A 23,792-nucleotide genomic window follows, 5' to 3' on the forward strand; every position below is an offset into this window, starting at 1 on the left:
CAAAATTAGCAATTTATTTAAGTAAAATAAAATTGGGTTGATTTAAGCAAAATATTTTTGGCAAAGTCATGCAGAGATATGTCTAAAATCACAAAGCTAGAACCCAGTGACTGAGATTTAGGAAATATCCTGGTCTGTCCACGCAGTGGTTCTCAACCTTCTGGCCCTCATGTTCTGACTCAACCATAAAATTATTTTTGTTTCTACTTCATCACTTTAATGTTGCTACTGTTATGAATCGTAATGTAAATATCTGATATGCAGAATGGTCTTAGGCGACCCCTGTGAACGGGTCGTTCCACCGCCAAAGGGGTCGCGACCCACAGGTTGAGAACCGCTGGTCCACAGGATCTCGCAAGGGGGGCCCCTGCCCACATTTCAGTTTTCTCTCACACTGGTCTCCTTCTCCTGTGCACCACTCACCCTGGCCCTCTTTTCTGGAATGCCTCATGTTGCCAGGGATTTTGTGCTGCTGCTCCCTCTGCCTGGAAAGTTCTTACCACACCTATAAACATACCTTTTGTCTGTTATTCCCACTCAACTTTCAGATCTCAAGGAAATGGCACTTTCTCAGAGAAACCTACCTTCATGTTCTAAGTTACCCCACTGTTATATGCTCTCAAATCATCCAGTACTCTCTGTTTTTAAAATACTTATATTTATATCTTATTGAGTTTATTGGGGTGATACTGATAAAACCACATGGATTTCAAATATACAACTCAACAAAACATCATTTGTATAATGCATGGTGTGTCCATCACCCTAAGTAAAGTCACTTTCTGTCCCTGTTTATCTACCCCTTGCCCTCTTCCACCTCTTGCCCCATTTCTTTTACTCTGGCTATCACCATATTGTTGTCTGTATCTATGTGATGTTTTATATATATATATATATCTTAATCCCTTCAACTTTTTCTTCCTCAGCCCCAACCCCCTCCCCTCTGACAGCTGTCAGTTAGTTCCATGTATCCATGCCTCTGTTGCTATGTTGCTTGTTAAAGTATTTTGTTCATTAAATTCTACATATAAGTGAGATCATATGGTTCTACAATAAGTGAGATCATTGTCTTTATCTCACTTGCTTATTTCAATTAGCATAATATTCCAGGTCCATCCATTCTATCCAAAGGATAAGAGTTCCTTTTTTTATATAGCCAAGTACTATTCCATTGTGTAAATGTACAACAGCTTTTTTATCCACTTATCTACTAATGCACATTTGGGCTATTTCCAAATCTTGGTTAACACTGAAGTGAACATAGGGGTGCCTATATTCTTTCAAATGTGTTTTGGGGTTTTTTTGGATATAGTTCCATAAATGGAATTGCTGGGTCATAAGGCATAATTTTTTCAGGAACTCCATATATTTTTCCATAGTCACTATAGCAGTCTGCATTCCCACCAACAGTGCATGAGGGTTCCCTTTTGTCCACATCCTTGCCAGCACTTGTTTGTTGATTTATTAATGACTAGAGGCCTGGTGCACTAAATTCATGCACTGTTGTGGGCGGGCATCCCTCAGCCCAGCCTGCACCCTTTCCAATCTGGGACCCCACGGGGGATGTCTGACTGCTGGCAGTCGGACATACCTCTCGCAATCCAGACTGCTGGCTCCTAACCGCTCACCTGCCTGCCTGCATGCCTGATGCCCCTAACTGCTCCCCTGCCTGTCTGATCACCCCTAACTGCCTCTGCCTGCCTGCCTGATTGCCCCTAACCTCTTTGCCTGCCTACCTGATAACCCCTAACCACCTCTGCCTTCCAGCTTGATCGCTCCTAACTGCTCTCCCCTGTCGGCCTGATCACCCCTAACCGCCTCTGCCTCAGCCCCCACCATTGTGGCTTTGTCTGGAAGGACATCTGGATGGATGTCCAGAAGATGTCTGGTCTAATTAGCATATTACCCTTTTATTAGTATAGATTGCCATTCCAACAGATGTGAGATGGTATCTCATTGTGGTTTTATTTTGCATCTCTCTGATGATTAGTGACATTGAGTATCTTTTCATATGCCTATTGACCATCTGTATGACTTCTTAACACATACTGTGATTTTAGCTTTGTGTGATTATATGATTATCTCTCTTTTCCTACTAAACCATGTTCTTTCCCTTCACATTGTGCCTAACACTCTACTTAGCACATAGTAGCCAGTCAGTAAAAATATGAAATGAATGAGTGGAGAGAAAATGATTATAAAAATACAGATCCTACATACCAGCTACATTTTCAAAGGAAATTTATGATCCTATCCTTGCTATTGTCATCTTCATCCTTTTTGTTTTTTAAAACATTATCAATCTTTTTTTTTCAGAGCAATGTTGACTTATATCTACTCAAATAAAATAACCTTCATATCTTGACAAACTCATTGAGCAGGAGCAGTATATTCATTTTCTACTAGAAATAGAGAACAGAAAAAGAGGCTATTATTGGGTTGATGGGTTCATTACCTCCAGTAATAGGGTCTCCCCAATATGGTGTATCTCTCTCTATATATAGTTCCCTAAATATTGTAGCAAGAGACAAGGGTTCTATTCTGGACCTCCAATCAATATACTGACTAGGGGAGGTCAAGCTCACGAGGCTCAAGACTCAGGAAGTAAAAACTGGTTACATAGCCTCACCATCTTCTCCATGACTTCCCTTTTCCTGATCCACAGTTATTCCAGTTTTGTGTGCTCAGTCAGGATTGTCTGCTCCTTGCTCCTTAGTTTACTTCTAGGTAATAAAAATGTCTTTTTCTTATATGTTAACTTGTTTCTGATTAGTTTCTCTTACCTTTTATTTATTCTTGATATGCCCTTTCTATGATATTCCAAAGCTGTGGTTGCCATCTTTGCCTCATTCCCAAGAAGCACACCTCTCATTGATTTTTCTTTAACTGAACATTTCCATGCAAATCTCATTAAGGAGGATTGGGATCATTGGAGAATGAGTTTTATTGAGGAACTGGGGTTTGTATAGGATCAGAGTGCACTAAGAGTGCACGGAAAGAGGGAAGGGTGCAAAACATTTAGCAAATAATCAGTGCCTGAGCATGGATGTCATCCTTTCTCCCTCCCTCCCTCCCTCCCTCCCTCCCTCCCTCCCTCCCTCCCTCCCTCCCTCCCTCCCTTCCTTCCTTCCTTCCTTCCTTCCTTCCTTCCTTCCTTCCTTCCTTCCTTCCTTCCTTCCTTCCTTCCTTCCTTCCCATCTTTCTTTTTTTCTTTTCCTCTTTCTTTCTTAAAGCTATTTGATCATATCTGTTGATGCCAATGACTAATGTAACTTCTCAGGAACTCTGTCCTTTCTTTCTTCTTATAGTTTCCTACCTGCCTCTAGGATCTATCTTCATTAATGATCTGCCCCATTTTCCCCTTCCTTATTGACATTCAACTTTTCCCCTGAAAGGGACAATCTTGGATTCAACAGGCATAGTTAACTGGTTTTCAATCAAGCCTTTCATACTTAGAAGTTGTATGGTCATCTCTCTGAGTCTTGGTTACTTCTGTAAAATGATAATAATAACTACTTTAGAAAATTGTGGTGAGAACAATGCTTAGTATAAAGCCTGACACATACTAAGTGCTCAGTAAATATTAACCTGCTCTTCTAAGCTTCTGTGGCACTGGACTTTTGCTGAGTACTTGTATAATTCATTCATAGCTAATCCACAAGGAAATAGAGATGGACAGCTGCTGAATCCCATGATGGATGTAGGACTGATTTAACAGCTATTCCTACTTTGCTGGAGAAGCTTCTAGAATATACTCACTCAGAGCCACTTTTACAGTGATGGTGTTTTGAAGTCTGACAATCCTATTAATATAGTGACTAAACCTGCATGTAGTAAAATGAATGCAGATACAATCACAGGAAAGTCCTCTAATGAATTTCAGAGCTGTTTTGAATAGAAAGCAGTATTGCATATTAGAAAGAACATGGGCTTTGGTTGGCATCAGCTGGATCTGGATTTTAATCCTGGCTCTGCCACTTAGAAGGTGCTCAATAAATGGCAGCTACTGTGGTAGCAAATCTGCTTTCACAAGAGATTCGATTAAGCCAGCTTTTTCTGGCAAGGTTTCACCAGTGTTTCATTAAACATTGGCTTCTGTCTAGCCCTTTGCATATACTCACACTCTCCTGATTTTGAATTATGATAATCCCTTCTGGAAAAGATAAATGACTGAAACTTGATATGTGTCCAGAACTAAGGTGAAATATGGCATTTCAAAGCCAGCACAGCTTTTCTAGTAACATATAATCTTAATGCCTTTTCACTTTGTCCTTTTGAGGAGAAGGGGAAGAAGATGGTCAATTTAGAACTAATTATCTTGTCTTGCATTTCCCTTTACACTATTTAATATGTTAATGTGGGTTATCCAGAAGGGAGGCAGATATTTTCAGAGCTTTGGTTACAATTAGAATGGTTTAATATTCAGGGAAAGCCTGAAAACATGAAACAGGAGGAATTTTTAAAGCAGATAAAACTAACATTACTGTGTGCCTCTTTGGGAGTGTGGACATAATGAAAACTTAGCACTGATTATGAACTAAGACTACAGTAGGCACAGGGTTGGGTGAGTTGTACATTTCAGCACTCATTCGTTCAACTATCACCGAGTTTCTGTGGTGGTGTGAAGTGCTGGGAGTACAGACGTGGCACTTCTACTTAAGAAGCCCACAGGCAAACTTTTTCAATTCTGCCAGCCTCTGAGGTATATATTTTCTCTTCCTTATGGCTGAGGAGAGTGGGGCTCAGAGAGGTGAAATGATTGGTCCGAAATTACACAAGTAGTAGGTAGTTAAGCTTAACTTTAAATTCTTTTCTCATTCTTTTAATCAGCTATTTGTGCTTCTTATGTTTTCTTTTTTAAAAAATATATTGATTTTTTACAGAGAGGAAGGGAGAGGGGTAGAGAGTTAGAAACATTGATGAGAGAGAAACATCAATCAGCCGCCTCCTGCACATCTCCCACCGGGGATGTGCCCGCAACCCAGGTACATGCCCTTGACCGGAATCGAACCTGGGACCCCTCAGTCCCCAGGCCGACGCTCTATCCACTGAGCCAAACCGGTTTCGGCCTTATGTTTTCTTTTTAGTTATGTCATGTTAGAATGAACTTGGTCGTGTGCAGCTATAGTCCTGTCTCCCCAGGATGCTTGCTTGCTTCTTAGAAATGCCCCTTCTCCCACTTCAGCCATGTGGTTTGGAAAGGAGCTGCCTGAACCATCATTGATTGATCCAAGCAAAACAAATTAGTCACTTCACAGAATTTTTTCAGCTAGAAAGTAAGGAAATGAGGTAAAATCTCCAAGTAAAACTTTAGAGTTGCTGGTCATATGTTCTCTGACATATGAAATAAGTTAAAATGAAAATAAAACCAAACTCAACTCATTCAAAGAGGCTGGTAAGAGTTTGATAACAAAATTAGACAAGGATGATACTCAAAGGGGTGCCTTCTAGGGGTGCTTGTTTCACCTGTCGTTGTATGTAGGAGAAATGTACTTTCCCCCTCAGATTTCAGGAACATGTTTACAGCACATGAAGTAGAAGTGGTCAATGGGGGAATTGGAGGACATCGGTAATACTTTCAACAGTAAAGATTAATTTAAAAAAAAAAAGAAATGCTTATTCATTTAGGCATTTTTTTTTTTCAGAGAAGGAGCTGGCAAGGTTTCTCTTTATCTAAAAGTGAAGGTGATGCCGAAATCAAAAGAGAATGCATAACCAGGGTATACTAGGTACACCAGTCTGAGGAGGGCAGCCAGGAAACACTGAACACTGGATGAGGAGGGCCAAGGCACACACATTCATATATGGAATATGGAGTGTCAGTTTGAGGGAGTTTGATGGGTTAGCGTTCATAAAGCCATAGTTGGCTTTTCCAGATTCTCTGTGGCATGACATCAGAGTGCTGGGTGTGTTTAAACCAACTTTATGGTGGGTATTGCTTCTAACAAGAGGTGAAACTCATTAATCTGACAAGTATTACTGTTTAAAATGAGTAAGACACATGGTGACATCTTCCTTAGATTACTTCTGAAAAATAAGTGAAGAGTCTGTATATTTCCGTAAAAGTAGTTGAGAGTGAGTTTAGCACATATTTCAGAAAGAGCACACGAACACTCTGATTTCAGGGAAAATAATAAAAACTGGATTCCAATTGGAGCAGTGTGAGACGAGAGGATACTTACTCCATATACTCCTTCCAAAATAATCACCAGTCTAGAGCAGTTCTAGTAGCAGTCCCTCCAATTGCTAATCAAATGAATGTTTTCATAAAATTCTTCTCTCAGATTTGAATAAAGGGAATGTATTTTGATATACCAAATTTTTGGTATGATGAAAACAGAGCCAGGAGTTGGTGTATTCTGATTTTATAACAGGCATGATTGACAAATCCTTTGAGAAAACTGACAAGCTAATGCTAATGCAATCCGTGCCAACCTACAAGAGGTATCATATAGTCACTAATTTATTTTTAAATGAGTGCAAGTACATTTTCCTAGGAAGGAAGCAAAGAGCTTCTCACAATCTCAGTAGTCCCATAGAGAGATGGAATAATTTGAAAAAGAAGAGAGTAAACTAAAAATTTTCTAGCTCTTAAAAATAAACTAATCCTTCTCATGCTATCATAGCTAATCTGGTATTAATGCATCATTTCTTTTTTCCCCCCTTTATTGATTAAGGTATTACGTATGTGTCCTTATCCTTCTATTGCTCCCTCCAACACGCCCCCCCCCCCACTCGTGCCTTCACATCCCCTGGTGTCTGTGTCCATTGGTTAGACTTATATGCATGCATACAAGTCCTTTGCTTGATCTCTCCCACTTAGCCCCACTCTCCCCTACCTTCCCTCTGAGGTTTGATGGTCTGATTGATGCTTCTCTGTCTCTAGATCTGTTTTTGTTCATCAGTTTATGTTGTTCATTATATTCCACAAGTGAGTGAGATCATATAATATTTATCTTTCTCTTACTGGCTTATTTCGCTTAGCATAATGCTCTCCAGTTCCATCCATGCTGTTGCTAATGGCATGAATTCCTTCTTTTTTACCACAGCATAGTATTCCATTGTGTAGATGTACCATTGTTTTTTAATCCACTCATCTGCTGATGGGCACTTAAGCTGTTTCCAAATCTTAGCTATGGTGAATTGTGCTGCTATGAACATAGGGTACATATCCTTTCTGATTGGTGTTTCTAGTTTCTTGGGATATATTCCTAGAAGTGGGATCACTGGATCAAATAGGAGTTCCATTTTTTGTTTTCTGAAGAAATGCCATACTGTTCTCCACAGTGGCTGCACCAGTCTGCATTCCCACCAGCAGTGCGAGGGTTCCTTTTTCTCCACATCCTCTCCAGCACCTGTTGTTTGTTTGTTGATTAGTTGATGATAGCCATTCTGACATGTGAGATAGTACTGCATTTGCATCTCTCAGATAATTAGTGACTTTGAGCATGTTTTCATATGTCACTTAGTCTTCTTTATGTCTTCTTTCAAAAAGTATCTATTTAAGTCTGTTGCCCATTTTTTGATTGGGTTGTTTATCTTTCTTTGGTTAAGTTATATGAGTTCCCTGTAAATGTTGGAGATTAAACCCTTATTGGTGATAACATTGGCAAATATGTTCTCCCATGCAGTGGGCTTTCTTGTTGTTTTGCTGATGGTTTCTTTTGCTGTGCAGAAGCTTTTTATTTTGATACTAGGGGCCCGGTGCACGAAGTTTGTGCACTGGGTATGGGGCGGGGGGGAGTGTCCCTCAGCCCAGCCTGCCCCCTCTCACATACTGGGAGCCCTCAGGCGTTGACCCCCATCACCCTCCAATCGCAGGATCGGCCCCTTGCCCAGGCCTGACGCCTCTGGCCTAGGCGTCCGGCCCGGGCAGCGGGGACCTGCAGTGGCAGCGGGGGGCGCCGCGATCGCGCGGGTTCCACCCCTGCCCCTGCAGGATGTCTCTGGCTGAGGCATCCGGTCCGGGCAGCGGGGACCCGCAGCTGCAGCGGCCCCGCGATCGTGGGCTCCGCTTTAGGCCCAGGCAAGGGGCCCCTAGCTCCCGGGACTGCCAGCTTCGACCTTGCCCAGCTCCCATTGCTGGCTCCACCCCTACTTCCTGCTATCACTGGCCAGGGCGGAAAAGGCACCTGATTCTCTGATCATGGCTGGGGGCTTCTTCCTGCTTTCCCTTTCGCCTCCCTGCATTGTGCCTACATATGCAAATTAACCACCATCTTGTTGGCAGTTAACTGCCAATCTTAGTTGGCAGTTAACTGCCAATCTTAGTTGGCAGTTAATTTGCATATAGCCCTGATTAGCCAATGAAAAGGGTATCGTCGTACGCCAATTACCATTTTTCCCTTTTATTAGTGTAGATAGTCCCATTTGTTTATTTTCACTTTAGTTTTCATTGCCCCAGGAGCTATATCGGTGAGGATAATGCTTTGGCACATGTCTGAGATTTTGCTGCCTGTGGATTCCTCTAGTATTTTTATGGTTTCCCATCTTATGTTTAAGTCATTTATCCATTTTGAGTTTATTTTTGTGAGTGGTGTAAGTTGGTGGACTAGTTTGGTTTTTTTGCATTTATCTGTCCACTTTTCCCAATACCATTTATTGAAGAGACTGTCTTAACTCGATTGTATGTTCTTGCCTCCTTTATCAAATATTAATTGAGCATAGTGGTTTGGCTCAATTTCTGGGTTCTCTATTCTGTTCCATTGGTCTCTATGTCTGTTTCTGTGCCAGTACCAGGCTGTTTTCAGAACAGTGGCTTTGTAATACAGTTTGATACCTGAGATCCCTCCTACTTTGTTCTTTTGTCTCAGGATTGCTGCAGCTATTTGGGGTCTTTTTTTATTCCAGATGAATTTTTGGAGAGTTTGTCCTAGGTCTGTGAAGTATGCCATTGGTGTTTTAAAGGGATTGCATTGAATCTATAGATTGCTTTGGATAGTATGGACATTTTAATTATGTTGATTCTACCAATCCATGAATACAGTATGTGCTTCCATCTATTTGTCTTCCTCTATGTCTTTTTTCAGTGTCTTGTAGTTTTCCGAGTACAGGTCTTTTACCTCCTTAGTTAATTTTATTCCTAGGTATCTTAATTTTTTTGGTGCAGTGGTTAATGGGGTTGTTTTTTAAATCTCTCCTTCTGTAAGTTCACTGTTGGTGTATAAAAACACCATAGATTTCTTGACGTTAATTTTTTATCCTGCTACATTGTTGAATTCATTTATTAAGTCTAATAATTGTTTGATGGAGTCTTTAGGATTTTCTATGTACAGTATCATGTCATCTGCAAATAATGACAGTTTAATGTCTTCTTTTCCAATTTGGATACCTTTCATCTCTTCTTGTCTAACTAGATACCCAGTGCATGAAATTCATGCACTGTGTGTGTGTGGGGGGGGTGTCGCTCAACCCAGCCTGCACCTTCTCCAATCTGGGACCCCTCGGGGGATGTCTGACTTCCGGTTTAGGCCCTAACCTTGTGGGATTGGGTCTAAACCGGCAGTCGGATATTCCTCTCACAATCTGGGACTGCTGGCTCCCAACTGCTCACCTGCCTGCCTCCCTGATTGCCCCTAACTGCTTCTGCCTGCCAGCCTGATCACCCCCTAACCATTCCCTGCCAGCCTGATTGATGCCTAACTGCTCCCTTGCTGGCCTGATTGGCTCCAACTGCCCTCCCTTGCCAACCCCATTGCCCCCAGCTGCCCTCCCCTTCTGGCCCGGTCACCCCTAACTGCCCTCCCCTGCCAGCCTGGTCACCCCTAACTGCCCTTCCCTGCAGGTCTGGTGGCCCCCAACTGCCCTCCCTCCCCTGCAGGCCCGGTCATCCCCAACTGCCCTCCCCTGCCAGCCTGTTCACCCCCAACTGCCTTTTCCTGCTAGCCTGGTCGCCTCTAACTGCCCTCCCTTGCTGGCCATCTTGTGATAACATGGGCATGACCATCTTGTAACCACATGGGGGTGGTTATCTTGTGACCACATGGGTGTGGCCATCTTGTGAGAGGGCAAGGTGGTCAATTTGCATATTACCTCTTTATTATATAGGATTGCTATGGCTAGCACTTCCAGAACTACGTCAAACAGGAGTGGTGAAAGTGGGCATCCCTGTCTTGTTCCTGTTCTTAGGTGAAATGGTTTTAGTTTTTGCTGATGGAGCCTGATGTTGGCTGTAGGTTTGTGATATAAGGCTTTTATTATGTTGAGGTATGATCCCTCTATTCCCATTTTGCTGAGGGTTTTTATCAAGAAAGGGTGTTGGATTTTGTCAAATGCTTTTTCTGTATCAATTGATATGCCTATGTGATTTTTATCTCTCAATTTGTTTATGTGATAAATGGTCATGAGGGATATTGGCCTGTAATTCTCTTTCATTCTGTTGTCTTTATCTGATTTTGGTATTGGGGTATTGCTGGCTTCATAGAATGAGCTTGGAAGTGTTCCTTCCTCTTGAAGTTTATGAAATAGTCTGAGGAGCATAGTTTTTAGTTCTTCTTTGAATGGTTGGTAAAACTCGCCTGTGAAGTTGTCTGACCCCAGGCTCTTGTTTGGTGGAAGCTTTTAGATGACTGCTTCAAGTTCCTCCATAGTTATCACCCTATTGAGATTTTTAGATTCTTCCTGATTGAGTTTTAGAAAGTAGTATTTTTTTAGGAATATGTCCATTTCCTCTAGGTTGTCTAGTTTGTTGGAATAGAGTTTTTCATAGTATTTTAAAACAATCCTTTGTATTTTTGGCGGGTCTGTTGTTATTTCGCCTCTTTCATTTCTGATTTTGTTTATTTGGGTCCTCTCTCCTTGCTTCTTGGTGAGCCAGGCTAGAGGGTCATCAATCTTGTTTATCTTTTCAAAGAACCAACTCTTGGTTTCATTGATCTTTTATATTGTTTTTTTGGTCACTATGTCTTTTATTTCTACTTGATCTTTATTATGTCATTCCTACTGCTGATTCTGGGCTTTTCTTGTTGCTCTCCTTCCAATTCTTTAAGTTGTAGACTTAGATGATTTATTACCATTTTTTTTTCTTGTTTTTTGAGGTAGGCCTGTAGAGCTATAAACTTTCCTCTCAGGACTGCTTTCACTGTGTCTCATAGATTTTGGATTGTTGTGTTTTCGTTGTCATTTGTTTCCAGGATGTTTTTAATTTCTTCTTTGATCTCTTTGGTAACCCAATCATTGTTTAATAGCATGCTATCCAGCTTCCAAGTGTTTGCATTTTTTATTGTAGTTTATTTCTAATATTATGACATTGTAGTCTGAGAAAGTGCTTGATATGATTTCAATCTTCTTGAATTTGGAGAGACTTTGCCTGTGACTTAACATGTGGTCTATCTTTGAAAATGTCCCATGTGCACTTGAGAAGAACATATATTCTGTAGCTTTGGGGTGAAATGTTCTGAAGATGTCAATTAAGTCCACCTGATCTATTGAGTCCTTTAGGATTGCTGTTTCTTTGCTGATTTTTTTGTCTGGAGGATTTATCCAGTGATGTCATTGGGGTATTAAAGTCTCCTACTATGATTGTATTATTGTCAATCTCTCCCTTGATATCTTCCAGGAATTTTTTTTGTGTATTTGGATGCTCCTGCATTGGGTGAATATATGTTTACCAGGGTTATATCCTCTTGTTGTAGCAATCCCTTTAGTATTATGAAGTGGCCTTATCTCTTGTTATGGCCTTTACTTTGAGGTCTAATTTGTCAGATATAAGTATTACTACCCCAGTTTTTCCTTTTTCATTTCCATTTGCCTGAAATATATTTTTTCATCCCTTCACTTTCAGTTTGTATGAGTCCCTTGTTCTGAAGTGGGTGTTTTGTAGAGTGCATATACCAGTATATGGGTCATGTTTTTATATCCATTCTTCCCCTTGATGTCTTTTGATTGAAGCATTTAGTTTGTTTACATTTAAAGTTATTATTGATAGGTACTGTTTGTAGCCATTTTTATTTTTGTGTGCCCATGTTCATTCTTCCCTTTTCATTTCTTAACACCAGTCCCTTTAGCATTTCTTGCATTGCTGGCTTGGTAATGATGGACTCCCTTAGCCTATTTTTGTCTGTGAAGCTCCTTATTTCCCCTTCAATTTTGAATAATAGCCTGGCTGGATAGAGTATTCTTGGATTCATTCCCTTGCTTTGCATTACTTTGTAAATTTCCTTCCATTTCTTTCTGACCTGATGTGTTTCTGTTGAGAAATCATTTGATAATCTAATAGGAGATCCCTTGTATATAACTTTCTGTCTTTCTCTCACAGACTTTAAGATTCTTTTCCCTGAATGTTTGCCATTGTAATAACATTGTGTCTTGGTGTATTTTGGGGTTCATCTTGTTTGGGACTCTCTGTGCTTGTGTGACTTTTTTTCTTTCCCATATCAGGGAAGTTTTCTGACATCATTTCTTCAAATAGGTTTTCTAACCATTATTCATCTTCCTGTCATTTTGGCAACCCGTATGTTGCTTTGTTTCATGTTGTCCCAAAATTCCCTTAGGCTCTCCTCCTGTCTCTTAATTTTTTTCTCCAATTGCAGTTCAGTCAGGTGTTTTTGCTTCCCTGTCTTCCAATTCGCAAATTCAGTCCTCCGTTACTCCTAGTCTACTGTTGAAATTTTCCATGGTGTTTTTTATTGCAGCTACATAACTCTTTATTTCTTCTTGATTCTTACATAAGTTGTTGATTTCTTTTCATCCCTCTGGTTTCTGAACTGTAGGTCCCTTTTTCTGAATTCTTTTTCTGACAAATTGCATGCCTCTGTTTCACTTAGTTGATTTTCTGATGCTTCTTCCTTTTGGGGTTTCTTTGTCTCCCCATTTTTGCCTTCACTGAAGGATCTAGGTGTTGAGTCGTGCAGGGGCTGCTCCTAGGGAGGCATCGGCTCCTCAGGTGGCAGCTGCTCTTCAGTTGTCAGTGGCTCCTCTGGTGGGCACTGCTTACAGCATTGGTGGCTCCTCTGGCTGGCAGGGGCAAGTTGCTCACGCAGTTGCTGCTCCTTGGACGGAGGTGGGCTGCTCACAAGGCTACTGCTCCTCAGATGGGGGAAGGAAGTCCACAGCTGCTGCTCCTTGGACAGGGCGGGCTGCTCGCACAGCTGCTGCTCCTCTGATTGGGTCGCACTGCTTGCGGGCTGGTGCTCCTTGGATGGGGTTGGGCTGCATGTGGCTGCTGCTCCTTGGATATGGGCCATCATTTCTAACATGTGTGAGTAACTTTAGTTTTGCCCCGTAACTCATATTTTTAAATTAATTTATTCTTTTTTTTAAAAAAAAAGTTGGAGACAATATGGTATAGTATAAAAAGCAAAAGATTTTGGAGTTCAGATCCTCTGCTTCTTAGTTATATGACTTTGGGTAATTTATTTATTTATGGTCATTTAACATTTTTTTTCAACCACAGTTTATCTTCACTATTCTGCAGTAGTTTCAGTGGCACAGCACAGTGGCCAGACAACTGTCTTTTGGCAATTTAAATTAAACACTTTGAGTCTCAGTTTTCTCATCTCTTAACTTAGGATTAAAGCAATCTTACCTTTTCAAAGTTGTGCTATCTTAAATTTTGCACCCTAGGCACCTCACTCTTAATGAGGCATTTACTTTTAGGGTTGTGCATATATAGAGTCCATAACATTAAATTTTATGCCTTCAAAAAAAAGTTTGTGCCTTCAGACCTCTCATTTGCCTCACTGTGATCCTAGCCCTGCTGTCTTCTCTGGTTGGAGTATGATAAGTGGGAGGCAGAGGGTGAGAAGTGGGGAGGAGAATGATGCTAAATGAGTATAAAGAGGTATGTGGAAGCCATATCACAAAAGGCCTTGTAAGTTATGTTAAGGAGTTTGAACTTGATCCTGAGGGTAAAGAATTAAAAAGAAAAACTTCCTGAAATAACATTTAAAATGTTTTCACAGAGGAGCAACTTGTTCAGGATTCCATTTGAGAAGGATCATTTTGGCTAGTGGGTGAGGACAGAATGGGAGGGGACCAAGATTTAATCATTGCAAATAAGTTAAGAGGTGAATGCACTTGTTCAGTTGAGAGATGATGATGGTCAAGACTGGCATAAAAGCAATGGAATGGGACAAAGTGGAAATACTTGAGAGATATTTAGGAGGTAGAATAAACAGAACATAGTAATGAATTAAATGTAGAGAGTGAGTTAAAAGTTATGGAAAATGTCAACCAAATTTTTGGCTTGTATAGCTGTGTATGTTGTAGTGCCATGCTCTGACATTAGGGAACAGTGGAGAAGTAAAATGGAAGCTATTTCAGTTTGGACATGTAGAATTTGAAGTACCTGCAAGACATCAAGTAGAACTGTTTAGTAAAGAGTTGACTATATGGGACAGGAATTTAAGATAAGAAATTAGGTACAGAATTGGGAACATCATTGTTTATAAACCATGAATGATATTGCCTAGTAAGGGTATCCTGATTGAAAAGAGGGTCTAGGAAAGAGCCACAAGAATGCCATAATGGCATAGTATAAGAAGCCGTCAAAGTTTAAGAAAGTTTGTGTAAGAAGGTAAGAGGAACTTTACACAGCTTCATATAAGAAACTTTGGTCAGTCCTAACCTGCGCAAAACTTACCACTGTGTCCCACCCTGGCATGCTGTATTCAGGCATCTACTCGCATTATTTAGTTCATGGTCCTCATTATGAAATGTGAAGCTTCACCAGCTTCAAATTCCTTTTTTCTAACCTGCATCAATTCCTCGCCTTTTGCTTCAGGGACTGTCTTCATCATTGCACTAATGTAACTTGTCAGATGCTTGATCTCCTCTGGTCCTGACTCTCTCTTTATGCTTTGCCATAATTTCCATTATGCTCCTAGTCCAAATCTAATTATCCTACAAGGTTTGCCTTGACTCTGGCTGAAGGAGATAAGAGAGCCCTTTCACCAAGTGCTAGACTCAGTTTGGGTAGATTTCATTGGAAGGTCACCTGTAAGTAAGCATTGGCTTACTGCTTTCATATCCCTTTGACCAGTTCATTGCAAACCTGCCTAAACAAGTCCACCTCACTGAGCTCACTTGACCAAGATATTCCAAGTAGGCAAAGTAGAATGACAAATGCTTAACTTATATACATAAATTGTATTAAATTATATCTTAATTATATGTGTAGTGGAGAGTATTAAATATTGAAGAACATCAACAATTCTAAGTAAGCAAAAACAAAGAACAGATAGCATATATATGAATCATTATTTAATGAGCTTAAAAAAGTTTTCTAGGACAGCATTACATATTCATACAAATTTCTTAGATTTTTTCTTTATACTTGTATTTGGATTGCTAGAAAATAGTGTGGAAAAACAAACTTTTGCACCTGGCCTTTTTCTCATAACTCTTCTCTCAAGGAAGGTCAAGTTCTAAGAAAAACTGAAAAAGATGTTTGGCTCACATGCTACTGATTTAAAGAGTAATCAGTTTTCTCTGAGAAAACCAGAATGTTTTCTGCACAGGTTTTATTTGTTTGCTTGCTTGTTTTTGTCACATGAATGTTGATATAGAATCTCAAAGGCAGAAGAAATTTAGGATACTGAAGTTTCCTCTACAATGACTTCATCCAGTAGTTATCCAGCCTCTTTTTAGACACCTCTAGTAACAGGTGTCACTTTGTGTAGAGTGAGTCAGTCTATTTCATTGTTGGACTGATCCGATAGTTGGTAAGTTCTTTGTTATATTAAACTGAAATCTATCTCCCTGTAGCTTCTACCAATTATTTCTGCTTTCTGTCAGGTGCACATACTGTACCTTATTTAAATCTCAACTCCTCTACTTATTAGGGTTGTGAGAGAAGGATATCACTTAATTTTTTTGAGTTTCTATTCCTCATCTAATAATGGATGTTTTAATTCTCATCTTCCATGATCCAATGACTAAAATGAGAGAATGAAGGTTTTCTGTCTTAGGCCCTAGTTGGGAAAGACTTCACAGAGGGCTTGTTTTTTTGTTTTACTTTTTTGTTGTTGTTGTTTTTTAGCAAGGATCATGAAGGATGGATAGGAATCTTCTATAGAGAAGGGAGGATTAGGAAGGATACAGGTAAATAAGAGGTTGGCCCTTTGGTGTAGAGAGAATAGCATGAGCAAAAGTACTGAGGTATGAAAATTAAGTTAAAAAATTTTCTAGTGGTCAGGTCTGGCTAGATTTTTGAATGCCAAGGGGACCAAGGGGAGAGAAAAATATGATATGCTTTGAAGAAAAGTAAGCTATAGACAGACTATAAAAGGACATTTACACCATGATCAATTCAAAGATCATACTACTTCTAGAGGTTAATGAGTTTTAAGGAAAGCATAAAGAAAGAGTAGATACCAGGATTTAAATTTAGGTCTTCTGAGATGGTATCTCATGAAACCATAACTATTTGGACATTTCTCTCTCTTTTTTTTTTTTTTAAAAAAAACTATATTGTTGAAAGTATTACAGATGATCCCCCCCTTTTTTTCCTCATTGACCCCCTCCACACAGAACCTGCCGGTACCAGGCCTTCACCACCCAATTGTCTGTGTCCATGGGCTATGTATATATGCATATAAGTTCCCCTGTTAATCTCTCTCTACTCCACCCCCACACACCCAACTTCCCTCTGAAATTTGTCAGTCTGTCCCATGATTCTATGTCTCTGGATCTATTTTGTTCATCAGTTTATTTTGTTCTTTAGATTCCACATATGAGTGAGATCATGTGATACTTATCTTTCTCTGACTGGACTATTTGGACATTTAAAAATTATTCTTATATTGTTATAGAATTCTAAAATATAACTTGCTTCCTTCCATCACCGTGCACCAGAATCCAAGAAGGGCTCTGACCCAGTTCCTGAAGCTTTCCACTTGGCTCCCAGCACGAGAAATCACAGTGCTGTTCTGTCAGGATCCAGTGCATTTCTTTGATTTTTCTGAGTCTGAACCTATAGGAAAGAACCTTAGGGAGAAAGAAAAGTATATTCTGTCTGCCCACTTTTCATACATTGCTGTACCCTGTGGTAGACAGTACTCTGTGTGACAAATGTGTTCAAATCCGAGCTCTGCCATTACCACTTGTATATACAATATATTTCTTACTTTTCCCCTTAACCCCAATATGTTAACCAATAATATGGAAATTATGGCCCTTGTCCTGCTTACTTTTTGAAATCATTATAAGAAAAATAGACAATGTTTGTCAAAGTCCTTTGAAATAATAAAGTGATATTTTATTACTACTATTAGGAAGTCACCAAGGTGAGAGGATAAGTTCTAGTGGTAAGCCATTGATGCCAAGGTGTAAAGAGCAATAAGATCTCTGTTTTGTAGGTTTCCTTTTGGAACTTAATTATTCATAAAAAAGCAAAAAAACATTATTTATTTATTTAAAACTATGTATTCAAAAGCTGTGGTACATTTACACACTGGAATACTACTCAACCATAAAAAAGAGGAAATCTTACCTTTTGCAACAGCATGGATGTATCTGGAGATTATTATGCTAAATGAAATAAGCCAGTTTGAGAAAGACAAGTACCATATGATCTCATTTATATGTGGAATCTAATGAATAAAATAAACTGACGAACAAAATAGAAATGGAGGCATGGATACATGGAACAGACTGACAGCTATAAGAGTGGAGCGATATGGAGGACTACATGAAAGAAGGTGGAGGGATTAAGCAATGACTCTTTAATGATGACCTTTTATATCCCAAAGGACATTCTTAACACTGTAGAATTGAACTCTGGTCACATCCTTTCTTATGCTTAAAACAAAAGAAAACAAAACAAAACAAAGCAGTGTTTCCCCATTTCCCTCAGAACTGAAGTCTGAGCATCTTGGGCTAGATGCAAGCTCCTCATTTTCCATCATGTCCTCTCAATAATACTTAATTGCTGTAAGGGCCTTTACAGATGTTTTTTCTTCCTTCTACAAATTCTTTCCTCCTTTTAATCTCTCTGGTGAACTCTTTTTTTTTCTCCCTTCAAACCTTGGGTTGGATTAGATGATCATCTACTACAAGTATGTCAAACTCAAAGGCTAACACAGGCCAAATAAACAAGGCTTAAGTTTATGTGGGCCACAAATAAACAAAAACTTCAATTTTCATAGAAACATAGGTTTATTTCAGTAGAGACATGCTGAATACAAAGGGCTGAAATAAATGAGTAATTGTTAACATAGAATAATAGAACATTTTAATAAAAATTAATTTTTTTCTTGAACATTAACTTACCAGACACTGAATAACTGCACAAATCAATAAGTCTAACACAAATAAACCTACTTTTCTTGTTCTCTGAAAGCAAAATATTTCCTGTTGTGCAAGTCAGTCCAAGACTAATGATGTGGCAATCGGCTGCTAAAATATTTGCTTCTAGTATTAGTGGAGAGAAATGGTGCGCCTGCACATAAGGTATATAAGGGAAAGGAATGCAGTACGATTATAATAATCAATCATTAGCGAATGTTGTAGTTCATTATTAATAACTAGAGGCCTGGTGCATGAATTTGTGCACAGGTGTGGGGGGGGTCTCTCGGGGTGGCCTGTGGAGATTGAGCCCCAGCTCCCACCCCTAGCCTCACAGCCCCACAGCCCTTCCTTGCACCCCGCCTTGGCCTGGTGTTGCCCCCTCACCTGCTCCAACATCAGGCCTGTGGGACGATTGATCGGGTGGGGAGGGAGGCAGTGGCCTTTCCCCCCCGCCGCTGCTGCTGTTGACATCTATGGGGCAATCAGCCCCCTGCTTACACCCACCTTGGCCTGGCACCTCCCGCTCACCTGCTTCACCATCCCACCATGGTTCCATTCTCATCGGGGCCGGCAGCGCCTCCACTTCTGCCTGCTGCCAGTGCTGTGTCACTGACACCTGCCATGTTCCGCGCTGCCCCCTGGTGGTCGGCATACATCATAGCGAGTGGTCGACCTCCTGGATGAACGACCACCCGAGGGGATAATTTGCATATTAGGCTTTTATTATATAGGATTATGTATAACAGGGTATTGTAAAAATTAAGTTACGAAATCTTATTAAAATGTTTCTTACATACCATTATATTGGCTGGGCCACAAAAATATTTGTTGTGGCACATGCAGGCCGCGAATTTGACATGCTTGATCTACCAAATTATCACAGGATTCCTCCCTATGTACTGCCATAGCTCTTTGTACACTGTATAATAATTGCCTGTTTTTATGACTATGCATTGAATGCAGGGCCTTTTCCTTTATTTCTCTTCTGTATTCCTATTGCTACCTGTAGCACCTGACAGACAGTTTTTCAGCATTAGTATAATAATACCTGTAGATTTTTTTATCAATATTTGTTATCAAGTTGAGTCAGTTCTCTATCCCTATTTTTCTGAGAGTTTTTATTATTAATGGGTGTTAAATTTTGTCAAATAATTTTACTTCATCAATAGATATAATCACGTGATTTTTTTTCCTTTTAGCTTGTTAATATAGTGAATTACGTTTATTGGCGTTTGAATATTGAATCATCCCTGAAAAAATTTTACTTGGTTATGGTATATAATTCTTTTTATTTATTGCTAAATTCTCTTTGCTAATATTTTGTTAAGGATTATTGCATGATATTTATGAAGGATATCGGTTTGTAGTTTTTATTTTGTTGTATTGTCTTTGTTTTATTTTTATATCAGATTGAAATAGTAGCTTTATAAAATGAATTGTGAAGTGCTTGCTCATTTTCAAATTTCTGGAAGAGATTGAGTAGATTGGTATTAATTTTTTAAAAATTTTTTTGATAAAATTCTCATGAAAATATCTGGGCCTGGAGATATTTTTTTAGGAATTTTGAAATTACAAATTAAAATTTCTTAATAGTTATAGGATTATTCAAATCATCTATTTCATATTGTGTTAATTGTAGTAATTTATATTTTGCAAGAAATTTATCCATTTCATCTGTTTTGTCAAAATTATGTTTGTAGATTGTTCATAATATTTTCTATTTTCCTTTTGATATCTACATGGTCTGTAGTGACATGTTCTTCTTTTATTTCTGATATTGGTAATTTGTATCTATCTTCTCTATTACTTTCATTCATGGAAGAGGTTTATCAACATTATTGATCTTTTCAAGGGACAAGGTTTTTGTTTCACTGATTTTTTTCGATTTTTTTTTTTTGTTCAAATGCCATTTATTTCTGCTCTTATCTTGTTATTTCCTTACCTCTTTTTGCTTTGATTTAAACATTTGTGAGTGTGATTTTTTTACCCAGTTTCATGAGGTCAGAGCTTAGATTTTTGATCTGAGACTTTTTTCCTTTCTAATGTGTGAATTTAGTGCTATAAAATTGCCTTTCAACATTGCTTTAGCTGTGTCTCACAAAGTTTGATAAAGTCTATTTTCATTTTCATTCAGTTAAATGTATTTTTACAAAATTTTCCTTGAAAATTTCTCTTTGTTCCATAGATTATTTGTAACTTTGGTTTTTAGTGTTTAACTGTCTGGAGATGTTCCTGTTATCTTTCTGTTAATGATTTCTAGTTTAATTCCATTGTGGTCAAAGAACATACTCTGTATGATTTTAATTCTTTTAAATTTGATAAGATTTGTTGGATATAGGATTCTGGGTTGACAATCCATTTCTTTTAGAAATACAAAAAATGTACCATTTCCCTTTGGTTCTGATAAGAATTCTGCCATCACTTATATTGTTTTTCCCCATATAGACAAAATATTGTTTCTTTGTCACTATTTTCAAGATTTTTCTTTGTTTTAGTTTTCAGAAGTTTTATTACAATGTCTCTTGGTATTAATTCCTGAGTTTATCCTATTTGGAGTTTGCTCAGCTTTTTGAACCTGCAGGTTTATGTCTGCTATTAAATTGAGGTATTTTTCAGCCATTATTTCTTCAGCCCTGCTGTATTTCTTCTCTCCTTCTGGAACTCTGATGACAAAAATATTAGATATTTTATTATAGTCCCATAGGTCCATAAACCTGTGCTTACTTTTTTCCCCAGTCTGTTTCTCTCTGTTGTTAAGATTGAATAATGTCTGTTGTTGTATCTTTCAGCTCACTGATATTTTTCCCCTCTGTTTGCTCCATTCTGATATTTAGTTCATTAAGTTTTTTATTTCAGTTATTGTATTTTAATATTTTATTTGCTTTTTCTTTATATATCCTGTTTATTTTCTTTCCTTGCTGATACTCTATTTTTTATTTGTTTCAAGCATATTTATAATTGGTTGTTGAAGCATTTTTATGATGGCTGCTTTAAAATGGTTGTCATATAATTTTAAATGTCTGTCATCTCAGTACTGGGATCTATTGCTTTTTAAAAAATCCCATTTGAAATTTTCTTGGTCTTTGGTATGATGAGTGATTTTCTACTGAAACTTGGAAATTTAGGGTTTTATGTTATGAGACTCTGGATCATATTTAAATCATCTGTTTTGGCTGGCTTTCTCAGACGGTATTCTGAAAGGAGACGGGCATATTGACACCTTCTTACTGCCAGATGGAGTTAGAGGTCCATGTTCACCACTTGGCCTCTGTTGACAGCTGCAGCAGAAGAAAGAGGCTCTTATTATTTTTTGGGTGGGCGTCTGGACTGGGATGAAAGTCATGATTCTCCTCAAAACTAATCTGACACTACAGCAGCTAGGAGGAGGAGGGCTCATTGTTCCAGAGTGAGTGAAAGTCTAGGTATCCCACATTGTGTCTACTGAAACCACAGTAGGTGGAGGACTCATTATTACCCAGTAGGGTAGTGAAAATCACATCCCCTACTCAGTCTTTCATGACAACCACCCTGGCAGTGGGGTTGGGACAGCTTGTTACAGCCTGGGGAATCTAGGCTCCTCGCTTGGCCTTTGATGGCAAGGTGGGGTGAGGCCACAATTTTTTTCTGTGGTGTTTGGCTACAGTAGAGCATTTACTTTCTAAAAGTTTTCTGTATGTTTAGGTCTCCTATTTTGTAATCATTTGTCTAAAGAGAACAAATTTTGAGGGTTTTGTCTGCATCAATTGGCATTTCAAGGGTTTTAGCTCCTCTAGCACCCATCCTGGCATCCATGGGACAAAAAGAAAACTCATGGAACTTACCACAATGTCATTCTTTGAGTCCGGAGGTAACTAGTCAGTTTTCTGGCTTTCTCCCCATTTGAGAATGTTCTTATTTTGTTTTTTAGTTTTACTTAGCAGGAGAATTAGGGAAACATATTTGTACCCCATCTTCCTGGACGCAGACATTCAAAATCTTTTAAGGCTCCTAAATGCTTGAAGAGGAGCAAGACTGAAAGTAAAGAAACCCTTTAAAAGATGCTGAATGGAGATACTACAAATGGGGTTGTGGAGGTGCTCCTAGGGACGAAAACCACTTACTAGTTAAACATGAGCTAGCCATTGAATTTAAAAACAAGATATAGCTCTGAGTTTCCTGGATATGAAGGCAGAAGTAACAATGATTTTTCCTTGTTCCCTTTGTTTGAGAAAAAGAGTAGATCTATTTATTAAGAAATCAGTTTTTTCTAGCCTGACATTCTAGGAGGGATTATTATATGTATAGCTTATTTAGAGGCTTAGTTTAAATTCATGTTTGGATATTTTTAAACTAGGGTTTTACAAATATAGTGTTTTTCACAAGTGAACTTTTATTACGCTAGCTATATATAAAAGCTGAAGGCATAACCTACTCAGTCATATGTCTAATGGTATTAGATACTTTTAATAAAATTTAAAATATGCATTTTTGTATTGTTTAGAGGTCAGAGATCTCAAGGAATGAATGGTACATTAGTTCCTCTTGTCTCTTTCAGATACTGAATATCCTAATTGTTTGACATGAATGTTTGCCAGAAATTCTCAAGTTAGTTTCTTTGATGAGTGCATGGAGTGAGTGTAATTTGATATATTATTTTAAGGATATCTGTAGTGCATGTTTGATATAGATTTATTCTAATACTCATATATATATAGCACATAATTTTCAATTTAAATAAATGCTTTTTTCCAGAAAATTTTTTATTGATAGAGGATGTTATAGATGGAGTGTAATTGGAGAAAAATAACATTATAGAATACCTACTATGTACAAAAATCTTACTACACATTCTGTGTATATTCCTCAGCATTTTAAGTTGCACAGTAATTATTTTTCCCATTTTATAGATAGACTGAGACTAGAGGAAGTTAAATATTTTGCTCAAGGATGCACAACTAGGAAGTATCATAGTTGGAATTCTATATCCAGTCCTGTTTCTAACTCCTCTCCTATATGGACCCTATGGTTCAGCCAATCTAATTTATTAAAAATGAAATTAAAAGGGAAAATTTATGTGAAATATTTGGTAGGAAGGAAGTGAATGGAGGTGAAAACACATAGTAAAACTCAAAAGAGTGAGATCAATTTATCAGAGTCAATTTAAATGAAAATTATGACAAAGAATTTCAAAAGTACTGGTTTAATAATATTTTAATTTTCCTGTGAATTTTGTTTTTACAATTCTTATTTGGCTTTGCAAGAACCATCAATTATTTGTAGTACCTAAGGGTGCTTTATAAGATGTTAGAGTTTGCTCAGTTTTTATATAAGTGTATATTATGAAAATATGTTTGTGTGTATTCTACAGTGAAATTATTGAAAAGAATTTGATAATGAACTAGCTAAAATGTAGGTTTCCAAAGCTTTGAGCTCTGAGATAATCTTGGTTAGTCCAGCCTCCTGTTTGATCAGTAGGAAGCTGATACTGTGGGAGATTATGTAACTTGACTAAGTTCTCATAGTGACTAGCAATAAAGCTGGACCCCAGTCCAGTACTCCCTATTGAAACAGTCTAAAGCCTTTCA

Source organism: Myotis daubentonii, chromosome 3, assembly GCF_963259705.1.
Source record: "Myotis daubentonii chromosome 3, mMyoDau2.1, whole genome shotgun sequence".
Classification (NCBI taxonomy): domain Eukaryota; kingdom Metazoa; phylum Chordata; class Mammalia; order Chiroptera; family Vespertilionidae; genus Myotis; species Myotis daubentonii.